We start from the raw sequence: 13,400 nt of genomic DNA on the forward strand, positions 1-13,400 counted from the left end.
CATTCCACCTCACTTAACAAATTCAACCACAAATTCAAAGTCTCTATTCACAAACAATCACGCACTTAAAGATTTTCTCAAAATTGAACAAACCTTTCATACAAAAGTATTGAACATTGAAATCAAAGAAACTAATCTTAACATAAAGCAGACAAAAATGTCCAATACATCTAAGAAATTAAAATCGATAATGCAGATCGAAGAATACGAAAATTTCATCAAAAAGCAACGAACACGATATTCATATTTCACATCCAACGACAGAGAAACGCAAAAATCAAAACTGAAACGACTAAAACAAAAAGGACTTGATACGTATGGTTTAAAATATAACGCTTGATGGTTTGAGAATAAAACAAACATAGAATTTAGCCAAGAAAGTATGTGGTTGCTATCATTAGGCCCAAAATTCTCTATTCCTGTCAACGAACGACACTTCTCTTCATTACAATTAATAGCCGATTTAGAACAATGGGTTCAAACGCTATCAGATGATAGAAAAAAGAAATAGTAAGATCGAAAATAACAAACAGAATATTAACATACAGAAGAGCAACAAAACTTAGCCAAAAAGATAAATTCATTTTACAAATATTCGAAGAGACTAAACAATTTTTAAGAAAATATAGAGAACAAATAGTCATTACCAAAGCGGACAAAGGAAATAAGACAGTAGTTATGTACCGAGATGCATATAGTAGTGGAATGGAAAACCTATTTGCAGACAAAACAACTTACAAGGTAATGAGAACAGACCCAACACAAAAATTACAAAGAAGAAACAATAAAATAATCATGGATCTTTACAAATAAAACTATATAACAACTCAGGAAAAATTCAAACTGACAACACATGCCTCGAATGCTCCCAGATTATACGGCCTTCCAAAAGTCCATAAGCCAAACATGCCCTTACGACCAATATCCTCATCGATGGAGGTACCGTGTTACAAATTATCAAAACACGTGGGCGAAATATTGAAACATATCATAGTAGAGGAATATAATATAAAAAATTCAATTGAATTAAAGAAAAAATTAGATGTTTTAAAAATTGAATGCGATGATATTTTGGTTTCTTTCGACGTAGTGTCGTTATTTACGAATATCCCAATTCATCTGGCTATTAAAAATATAATGGCACAATGGGAAAATCTTAAAAATCACACGAAAATTCCCAGATCCCAATTTCTAAAAATATTACAATTCTGTCTATATGATAACAATTATTTTATGTATGATGGGAAAATCTATTCACAAATTTATGGAATGCCAATGGGGAATCCCCTATCTCCAACAATAGCTGACATTGTTTTGGACACCCTTTTAACACAAATAATAGAAGATCTTGACAAGGAAAACATCCACTTTAAATTTTTGACGAAATATGTTGATGACATGTTCGCAATAGTTAAAAAAGGAGAAGAAAGAAAAATCCTGGAGACGTTAAAAAACTATCACAATAAGCTCAAATTCACCTTGGAACTGGAAGAAAACAACAGCATACCTTTCTTGGACATAAAAATATATAAGACAGAAAACAAGTTATATACCGACTGGTATAGGAAGCCAACGGCAACAGGAAGAATAATAAACTATCATTCAACACAACCAATTCAACAAAAAATAAACACCGCCACCAATTTAATCAAAAAAGCACTAACTCTAAGTCACGAATCCTACAAAAACAAAAATATGTCAAAAATAAAAGAAATTCTAAAACAAACCAGCTATCCTAAAAACTTAATAAATCACCTGCTAAAGAAATCGTTATCCCATAACACGCGCAATAAAAACACATCTGGCAACACGAAATATTACGGCGTTCAATACATTCCAAAATTGACAGAAACGAAACAAATAAAACAGATCATGGAAGAAGAAGGAACAGCTGTTGCACATAAACCATACAAAACAACATCTTGTTTGTATACAAACACCAAATCAAAAATAGAAAAAGCAGACCAAAACAATGTAGTCTACGAAATAAGATGCACAGGGAACTCAGGCGAACAATGTGATAAGGTTTATATTGGGACAACTAAAAGAAGCTTAAACACAAGGGTAGCAGAACACGATGCAGATATAAAAAAGGGAAAACAAACTACAGCTTTGGCACAACACTGTGTTGAAAACGGCCACACAGCAGATCTCACAAACGTCAAAATACTGAATAAGGAGAGAAAAGAGAACAAGCGATACACGATAGAAAGCTTAAGAATACAGCAAAAAATAAAAAGTGCAATAAACAGAAAAGAGGATAAAGACAATACAAACGCAATATACACGATAGCAATTTTTTAGTAGTATTCTAATCATCTGCGATACCTAGCACCTAAGCAACTCTGTGATATTTACAAGAATTTTAATTATTTTTACATTTATTTATTAGTTTGTTTGTTGTGTTTATATATTTTTTAAACCTACACTTGACAAATATTAAATGTAGAAACTTGACGAAAAATTATTTGTAAGTATTGCTTTGCTCTCAGTGCTAAGATAAAAAAAAATAATGTTATATTAAAAATGTTATACCGTCTCTGTTGTCGTTACCAGATTTAAATTAAATTATCCCTGAGGATGTTGGAAAATCCCAACGAAACGTTGGATAAAAAATGAAATAAATAGTTTTTTATTTTCATTCAAAATACCCAGACCTAATAAGCCCAATAAGACAAAGTCTTAAACTATTGATTAAAAACATAAAAGGTCGAAAAAATAAAATACAGTATAAAATATTTAATTTTCCTCACAAATCAGGATAAACTCATGTATCCACAGTCAGAACACTACAATTTGAAGTGCGCCATTGTACAACAACCGAATCAATGTTTTTCATATTTTTTACTTAAGTTCCCAACGTTATTAATTAATATGTATACATACATGGATTTAAGAGGTGTATCTGAGTTTTTATGTCTTAATTTGTACTTATCTCAAAAATTATTAATATTTAATTTTACTCGAAAATCATTATAAACTCGTGTGTGGTACATTATCATTACGTTATTTTTTTAGTGTTCCGACATGTGGTACACAACGATTTTTTAGTGCTCCGACTGCGGAACACTACGATTTTTAGTGCTCCGACTGCGGAGCACTACGATTTTTAGTGTTCCGACTGAGGAGCACTACGATTTTTAGTGTTCCGACTGCGGAGCACCACGATTTTTAGTGTTCCGACTGCGGTACCCAACGTTTTTAGTGTACCAAAATGTGGTACACTACGTTTATCGTTGTGCTCCGGAACAGTATCACTAAAATATTTTTTAGTGTTTGTGTTCCGGAACACTAACGCTAAAAATATTTTAGTGATACTGTACTCGGAGCGGTACACTATGTTAGTGTACTGTTTATTTTCGAACTCTGGTAATTGTGCCATGCATGTCTTCACATGAACCATCAACTAGAGCTGGCAAACCATCGATATTCCCAACATTAGATATTTTCGATATAATGTTTTAAAATATCGATTGCTATCGATATTATCGTTAAGTTGTCATCACCATTAATTTGGAAATGAAAATGGCGGAAATTTCAATGATTTTCTTGAAATTTTGCACAAGTAGTTCACAGAAATGTGAGGGAGAATAAACAATTGCTTTTATTTTTTAAAATATAAAAAAATACATTTTACTTTACCGAAAAATGTGTACGTGTGACTACGGGCTTACTTTCTCACACACACATAACCGAAAAGTAGCGAAATTTCTATTTATTTCAATGAATTTCAAGTTAGGGGTTTTTATTCCGATAATATCGATAGGTAAAACTATCTATCGATATTGAATTTTTAAATAACAATCGATATTATCGATAGTGCCATCGATTTTTTGCCAGCTCTACCATCAACCATCAATGGGTGTCATCAATTGGTGTGTTCCATGGCATGGTACAATTACAAAGGTAGATGCATCGGCGAATTGCTACAACAAAGCAATTTTTTTTGTAATGTAAACTGTCAAAATTTTCGCCAAATGGTCTCTTGTTGTCTCTTTTTATCGCTTGTGTTTGTTTATAAAGTGTAGACATGCTATCTCTTACTTACCGAACATATGGTTTTTTGTTTAGATTTTTCATGGCGAATTCCTAGTTTTTTTTTAACGTTTTAGATTCGATCTGCTGGGCTGAGGCATCTACGTTTCTAATTGTACCATGTTCCATGGTATAAGTAAAGAGGTAGATTTAAATGGAAAAAATCTATAGAACCCTTGTTTTTCCTGAATTCCTAAAACATCAAAATAAGTAAACACAAAAGCAACAAGTGGGTTTGTTTACAATACCAATGTTCATGGTAGAATAAGAAAAGGTAGCAGCAATACACAGCTGACTGAACTGGGTTGTAACGTTAGTGTCAAATTTCATATGACATTTAATACATTTATTTCTATTTGGATGTACATTAGGGAAATATATTTTTTGAGAAAAAAAAATATATCATTCGGAAAAAACCATTTCCCAGAAAGACTTCTTCATATCAATGATATGTAACCTCCTCCAAGTTCGAGCGATAAGCCGCTTGTAGAGGCGATACAACGTTTGTTAATATGTGAGGTATTTTGTTAACATTTAAGAAAATAAAGCCCTAATAAACATGTGCTTCTTTGATTTCTAAAACAAAACATTGAAACAGTTTCTCCTTTTTTTTATGAATTTCCAGCGACCCCAAACTTTTCTGCAAGAATTCTACTTTCTGCGAGAATTTATGCATTTAGTGGAATGATGTGGAAACATTGAAAATGTAACGAATTTTCATTCATGTTTTCCAAAGAATTCAACCAAATGTGAAAAATTATTAGTTTTTTAAATTCCAATAATTTAAAGACATGTCCTTGTTTTGTTTACAAATACAACTGGCAGTAACGTTACAAACAAAAACAAATTCCTTTGTGGTTGTTGTTCGAGTTGTATTTGTTGTAGTATTTACTTTACCTTATATTTGTTCTACCATGGCCAATGTTGAGCATTTTATAAAATACACGAAAAATGAATGAAGGGCCAAGGTTTCTCCACATAATCGTGTTGTGGATATGATAAAACGTTTGTTTCAATGAAAAGCTGACAAATTTCTTCCATACAAATGTTCTAAAAACTATTTTAAAAACCATTGAATACGATTGTTTTTGAAATTGTTTGGCATATTATTCAAACAGCACACACACATACAAAGATTGTGTATATTGTTTTGACGTTTTAGGAACAGTCGAAAGAAAAAATTTAAATTGACAGGAAGCATTAGCTAACCTTTCCTATTAAACCATGGTGTGTTCGTTTACTCAATAATTTGTACAAGTCCGTAAAGGCCTCGACACATAAGAAGAATGACATTCTTGCTGAAGTCATATCTGATAAAAGACGAAAGACCGAGTTCGACCTAATAAAAATATTTCAGAATAACATTTGAATTAGGTCGAACTTGGCCTTTAGTCATTTACCAGATATGACTTAAGCATGTGTCGAGGCCTTAAAGGTGCGAACAGAATGAGAAATTCATGCTTATCCAAGCCTCAATTAATGTACAAGAATAAAGAAATGCAAGATCGCATTTTAATTAGGTAGCACCTGGCCTTTATTCATTTACTTGAAATTGAGCGTGCAGCAAGCAAGAAAAGTCATACCTTAAAGGGGTGAGTACATAAGCTGCCTTGCCTGCTTACCTTGCTTGCTTCTGATAAAAGAATAAAAAAGAAACTTCTTGTTCTATGAAAATTTGAAATGAAAAATATTTTCTTTATAGTTTTTTTTTTTTTTCATTTGACATTTATTTCTTTTATAAAATTTTTCACTTCACGTTTTCATAGAAACAGAATTGAGCCCCTGGACTACATCGAAAGATGTTGTGAAATCATAACTCCAATTGCACAACTTCCAATTTTTTGCTGGACACAGTACCTGGAGCGGTACGTCATTTTAGTCTGCTGTTTATTTTCGAACACTGGTCGTTTTCAAAAATTAAAGGCCTGCGTACATAAGCTGCCTCGTCTGACTGCCTTGCTTTCCTGCTTCATGTCTGACATAATAAAAATAAAAGAATAAAGAAGGCCGAGCAAATTTCGAACTGGGTTGCCCTTTTCTTTTTTATTCTTTTATCAAAAGCAAGCATGCGAGGCAGCTTATGTACCCTGGCCTTTAGGATGACGAAGCAAATCAGTTGAGCTTGAATTAAATGGAGAACGGAGGAAGTACACTCAATTGTGATTGAATATAATGGAAACTTTTTTTAATTAATTTCTCGTTGGAATCGAGCTTGATGATCAATGAATAATGTAACTGAAAAAGGAAAGCCGACGACGATTCGAACCCACACACCCACCACTATGTGACATGACATGTTTCGACTTTGGTAAAGTCTCCTCAGACATATCGGATGTGGAGCGGTTTCGATGTCCTCGAACTTTTCTTCTTTCAAATGCATTTTTTTTCAATTCAATTCGTTTTATTATTTAGATAATATTTACACTTTTTACAAACTTTGACATTAGAATTTAAGAGCTTAAGACTTAGCCTTTTTCTACTTAGATATCATAACAAGTATATATGCAATCAATCATTTTCAAATAATATGCTAAGTGGTTTCAAATGCATTTTGTTTTGTTTTTTTTTACAACAACAATGGGGATTTTCCGATTTAGTTGTGCTTTCATGACAAACGCTTAGCGCTGCGTTTGAAAGTAGTGAGTTTGGTTCTGAACGCTAACGCGCCGTGACGACACTTTTTTTCTTGCGTTTTTCAAGGACGTGGGTTCAAACCCCAGCCTGGCTCAGCTGTTTTTATTTTTTATTTGAAAATTTTGCCTTTTTTTAGGCGAAGATCGTTTTTAATATTAATTTTTAATTAATTTCTCGTTGGAATCGAGCTTGATGATCAATGAATAATGCAAGTGAAAAAGGAAAGCCGACGACGATTCGAACCCACATACCCACCACTATGTGACATGACATGTTTCGACTTTGGTAAAGTCTCAGACATATCGGATGTGGAGCGGCTTCGATGTCCTCGAACTTTTCTTCTTTGTCCCAATTTACATTAGGCGAGTTTACTTGCGGCAAGTCCCAGTTTGTAGAAGAGACACGTAAGGGGAATGGAAATCGAAAAAAATTGCTCGTACCGGCAATTCTCAGGCAATTCATTTTATATTTTTTTTTGTTTTGAAAACAAAACTTGTCGGAACAGAATTGCCTTTTATAAACGCAAGAGGCAAGTTTAAAAAGGAACGAGAAAAATTGCCGCAAGTAAACTCGCCTAATGTAAATTGGGACTTTCCCAGCAAAATGTTCGATGCCAAAGATGCCATTCAATCATGGGTGCAAGGGAACTGGCATGTCATCTTTTTAGCATCATCATCGATGAATTTTATATGAGCGTGGACCCCAAAAGATGCTATTCATTTTTGGATCCAAAGTATGTCATTTACACCAATGCTTTGACATGTAATTTTCACCAATGCTTTGGCATGTCATTTCCACTAATGCTTTGGCATGCCAATTTCACCAACCCTTCGCAATGACATTATTACTACGACAAGGGTTTTAACAACTTTGATTGTGATTTCGAGTCTCCGACAACATCAAGCCTATTGCAAATAATTAATTTTATATATTTAGAAAAAATTGTATAAATAATAACACAAAATTCATCTTTATTGGATCGATTGGTTCAAATGATGATGAAAAAATCGGATCTTTCACGACTTTCTTTGCATGGGTTCAAATGCTGAGGAAAAGATCGGATATTTCACAACTTCGTTTGCATTGGTTCAAATGCTAATGAAAAGATCGGATCTTTCACGACTTCGTTTTAACCAATGCAAAAGATGCCATGAAATCACGTCATCGCATGAACCCCTTCCTTCAAATTTTGCTGGGTTCAAATGCATTTTGTTTTGCTTTTTACAACAACAATGGAGATTTTCCCATTTAGTTGTGCTTTCATGACAAACGCTTAAAGCTGTTCTACACGGTATGTTTTTTACATATTTGTGCATACCAACTGTCACTTTTTACAAATCTGAATTTTGTACACATGGTGTGAACCATACAGAAATTTCAATGGATGAAGGTGTTATGTGCATACATATGGTAAATTTCAAATTTCCTTTACAATTACATAGAAAAAAAATTAAAAACTTTTTTGGCGAGCACATCTGCCATTTTTGGTACATGGGTTACGAAAAAATCGTGGTTTCAAATCTGTTCGCGTTCACAAAATTGGATGCTGCACTCAAAAGTTATATGCGGTTTTACTCTCTTGTAACGAAAAAGTATTTAAAAATTCCTATTGTGTTGTAATAAGAACATGTATATATGAATCGTTAGCAGCATTTGATATCTATCCGTAGATGCAAAAATATTTGCTAAATTTATTTTTATTTTCGCGGAAAATCAAAAAATATTGAAGAAATCTTGGAATAAATTTTATTTATTCTAAATCAGAGTCCAAAAAATCTCTAAAAAAATAATTTAAAAATACGTACAGAATCTAGACAACGCGTAGAAAAATGTGAGACCAAAATTATAAAGATCGCGTTTATAACTTGCATATTACAGCAACAACAAAGAACGGAAACTTATTGTTGGAAATTATTTCAAAAATATATTTTTGATTAAATACATGGTAGAATAATAAAAGGTAGTCTCGTCTGTCAAATTTAGGTAAATACAACCCTGTATGTCTGTACGGGAGCGTGTCAAATACAAAACAACAATAATACGAATGACATTCAATAACAAAAACAAAATATTGTTTGTTTTTAAATTTGCGTTTGTAATCAATTATATACATATCAAATATTCCAACTAATTTTCCGTCTGCTATGGCGATCTAAAGCAACTACTTTTGCCACCATCAACACCTGTGCATGCTGTGGAGCAGGAATCCAACCACGTTACCATGACATTACAACAAATGCTCCCTTGTTTAAGTCTTTGTGTTGCATGAACCGGAATTTGCAATGCACACAGATGAAATTATCATTTGATTTGGAACAATAGAGATGCCACAATATCCGTATCCGCAGCAGCAAGCTTTGAATTGTGTATAGGAAGAAATTTTTATGTTTTGGTATGTCTTTTGATTCTGCAAAAGGAGTTGGCATAATCCAAAACGATCAGTTCAATAGTTTGGGCCCCACATAATCCATTGCTGATACAACAAATTTAGCAAAGTTTACCCCAAGATTAACAACAGCAGTTGCATCCACCACAACATTGTCCGTGGGTGTCCTATTTCAAGAACTACAAACTCATCTCCACCATTCCTAACCGTAACCAAAGCTTTATATCTGGAGGATGTGAGGTGTTTTGACAAAAGAGACTATTTCCATCATGAAAATATCTTATTTTTAGTGTTTTTTTTATTAATAAAACGTATAAGTATATTTAACAAATTGGACATTCAACAATTATTCTCAATTTTTTACTTTATCCATTCTTAATCGGTTACCATGCCGATTGTAGAGCAGCCACACAATATCAGATCATTTGAGCCTCGTTCGATTCTCATCAGGAGCATCGAATCGGAATCAGGAGACAACATATGCATCGTGTCATACGGTCCCAATCCACAAGCAGGGAATGTGTTGGGTATCGTGGCATCAATTCGGGCCCAATATGAATTGAGACGGCTGCTTCGTGGGGGTTCTTCTGCTGCGATGGATGAGGGTTCCCTCCAAGTGTTTTACCTTTGCCTGCGCAACTGCATTAGTATGAATGCTATTTAAGCCTCTCTCCAGATCATGAAGATCACTCCCGACGTGCCTGTGTTGGGGAGGCCTGTTAAGTAGATCGTGTCAGGGATGCTCACGGCGGTAACACTCAAGCCGGTAAAATCATCGGCTCCTCACGATGATGGTTCACTGGTGTTGATCTGATTTCAACAGTTCAAAATTGTTGGACACCGTGACCTTGGGTTATTGACTCCTTAGTAATATTATCAGGGACACATTGTCGTGTTTGTCTAACTACAATGTCACATTGGAAGAACGGGCGAGAAATCAAGACTGGGGCATAAAGGCTTCAGACAATTCAATTTGCGTAATTACACAACATACACTTGTTTATATTCTACCGATTACGTGACAAGTTGATTATATTGCAATGATTTCAGTTAATTAATTGATCATTGAGTTTTTATACCAACTCACGGAACTTGCTTAAGTTTCATAGCACTACCAACAGCGGGATGGGAGAGTATATCTGTTTTTCTTCCCTGTTTGTCCATCAGAAATAAGGAAATTTTAAACAAAACATTTTTGGTTTCAGTATTTTTGTAAATTGAAATGAAAATGACACATGTATGTACAATGTATGTATACCATACATGTCAAATTCAGTTTGGCAATGAATGTACTTCAAATTCAAAATTTGAAAAAAATTTTAAACAGCTGTTAGCATGAAACTACCTTTCTTCTTGTATCATGATTAAATACGAAAAATTTGAAAAATAAATGTTGGGAGTTATTCTATTATTTCGCTAAATTTCGATCCAAATCCTGCAATATTTTGCTTAAACTTCTACGAGAAAAGTATTTAGTCATCGTGAAAGTATATTTGCTTTCTGTGATAAAGTGTAGTTTACACTATATGTAAATGTCATATGACATGAACTTTTCCATCGTTATATATTCGCTAATATGTGCAATATTGGAGATTTTCCTTACGCAATTTACTCTGTGCGTCCACACCAGCAATAATGTAATAAAACTACGTCTCCACATTGCCTCCGTGGGTAGATATGGAATGATTTTATTTTGTGTCATATGACATTTACATATATTGTAAACTAACCCTAACCAATAGAAATAAGAAGTAGAGAGTAATATTGAAATTACAATCAAAGAAAAAACATAGAAGTTAAAAACCGTATAATTCGCGAATTGGTTTAAATCGGTTGAGGTGCATATGCTTTTCGGATACAGGGAGTCCATGTCTATCAATATGCATGGATTTTCCCATGTTTCATTCAGCGGCCAAAGTGTGCCATCAGTTGCATCTTACTATTAAAAAAACCTTCAATTGGGCAAAAATTACGCGATGTGCATATGATTATAAGGTGCATCCGATTTCAATGGCCCCTATTAAAAATACGTCAATATAAATTATTTTAGACAGATTCGTCAAGAACTGCGGATGTGCCACCGCATTCTATTTTGGAATAAATAGGGATGTTACTCCTGAATCTTTGTTATTTGTGACACACCTTTTTGGCAAATAATATATTCGCGTATAAAGTATTACATTCATGCAAAAATAATCAAAGAAAACCGCGGTTCAATTCACGGAATTGTCAAAATATATTTTTGCAGATTTTCCTACTTTCAAGGTATCTATATCCGGCGTTTTAGTGGATGGATTCGACCGCGGAAGAGCTCATTAGATCCGGCAAGTAAAAAAAACTAAAATCACGCGGGGTTCAGGGGTACCTGTACGACAGTTGTAAATTTTAAAGCCAAAAAATAGGTTTTTTTCTGAAAATTTACGCACCAAATTTTCGCCTTTGGACTCCTATTACTGGGAAGCTGTACGGAGCACACTCATGAGATATACATCGAACGACGTGGAATCGCGAGTTCTACAATCCTATAAACTAGTTTGGATTATTTTCTAGTTGCACCCTCTAATTATAAGAAAAATTCGAAGAACACTGAAATCAAAACTTCAAAATGTCAGCATCGATTTTAGGGGGATGCCGTGTATATATCGAAAACTTATACACTAGAACCATGTTGCCCAAGAGGTATTCTTTAGTTCTTTCTTTGGGCATAGGTTCGAATTTTGCGTGGTTTTGCCAGAAATCAAAAAAGAACACAAAAAAACTTGTTAACTTCAACACATTTTTCCCATTTTTTTATATTACCACCAACGCAGCTTCAACGAAAATTATTTGTTATGGTCCATATTATGAGATCGTGGCTAAAATACTTCAATAAATATAAATGTCGGTGATGGTCACCTTAAAATTGGCAACGCATCCTGATTTTCGAAAACGTCCAGTGAACAATATTTTATACACTGAACAATAACTTTTATTGCAGTTTGTTTTTATTGTCTATGTAAATGTAAAATGTAATTGTTAGCAACATTTTTTAACTCTATAAAAGGCCCTTCAGGCATTGATTCTGGTCATTTTTACAACTTGTCATTTTAATTTTATAAACTTAATTTATTTCTATAGCGAATAAACGCCACACATTTTAATATCAAACTTAAGCAACATTGGATTTGTTTTTACTTGGTCGTCGCCTTTGTTTGTATTACTGCCGTTTGATGTTAGATGGTTTGTTCGGGTTGTCAGCCTATAGCAAAAAGGGAGCCTTTTAGTGTCAAAGCCGACGTTATTTTACTTGATGACTTTCTTTTAATTTGATGCCGGATGAGACACGACATTATTTTTATTCGATGTTTGATAAGCCATTAATATCAAACATATATTTTATTCGATGTTTGAGGAGCCATTGATATCAAACATTGTTAATCGTCATTTTGTCAAGCCGATTTGTGTCAACCAACTGTTTTGTGAGCCAATTTGCATCATCAGCCCCAGAAATTATATTATTCTACGTTTAATGAGGCATTGATATCAAACATTCGTCATTTGTCAAGCCGATTTGTGTCAATAAATTGTTTAATGAGTCAATTTAGATGAAATATCTTTTCGTTTGATGTGCCTATTCGTATCTACTACAAGCTGAAGAAGCTGCAGTTACAATCTGTGAAATTGTGTGTGTCAAGCCGTATATGTGATATCTTCAATAACTACAACAACAATCATTTTGAGGAATCCCCATCAACTTGTTGTTAAGCCGTTTATATTTGTTTACATTTGCTTATGTCCATTTGATGTCACAAGAGAAGCAACAGAGAAGTAAAAGATCGACGCAAGGAAAACCCCCAGCCCGATTCGACGCATATTTAACCGAAATGAGTCTCCAACATTCGCCGCCTAATACACCAACAAACACTACAAGTGGTGCCCGCTTACAAACAGACGTATGCACACCAGCAAGTCAGCCGTCTACAGCAAAGCCAACAACGTCAGCTGCCGGCGAAACAGCGAAACAAAAACAGACAGAAAAATCAGTCACAATGGACACAGCCCATGATGAAATAATAAGGTGGCGTAAAACGTCCAGCTGATTGGTTTCAATCTGTCAAATTTTTTGTTATTGTAAATAAATTGTATGAAAACGTAAACAAACATTTTGACATATTGAAGAATTTTCCGCCAAAAATGAGTTGTTGTTGTGCTACTTACGTGACCTGTTTAATAGATCTTGACACAGCCGAGATGAGGAAAGAAATGCTGAAAATGCAAAAACAAATTCAGCTACAAATGCAACAGCAAATGCAACAACAAATGCAAACATTGCTTCAAAATCAGATGCTACAATTGAAGGAAGAAA

The sequence above is a fragment of the Musca autumnalis genome, unplaced genomic scaffold (genome assembly GCF_047663935.1).
Source record: "Musca autumnalis isolate F117 unplaced genomic scaffold, ASM4766393v1 scaffold_3, whole genome shotgun sequence".
Classification (NCBI taxonomy): Eukaryota; Metazoa; Arthropoda; class Insecta; order Diptera; family Muscidae; genus Musca; species Musca autumnalis.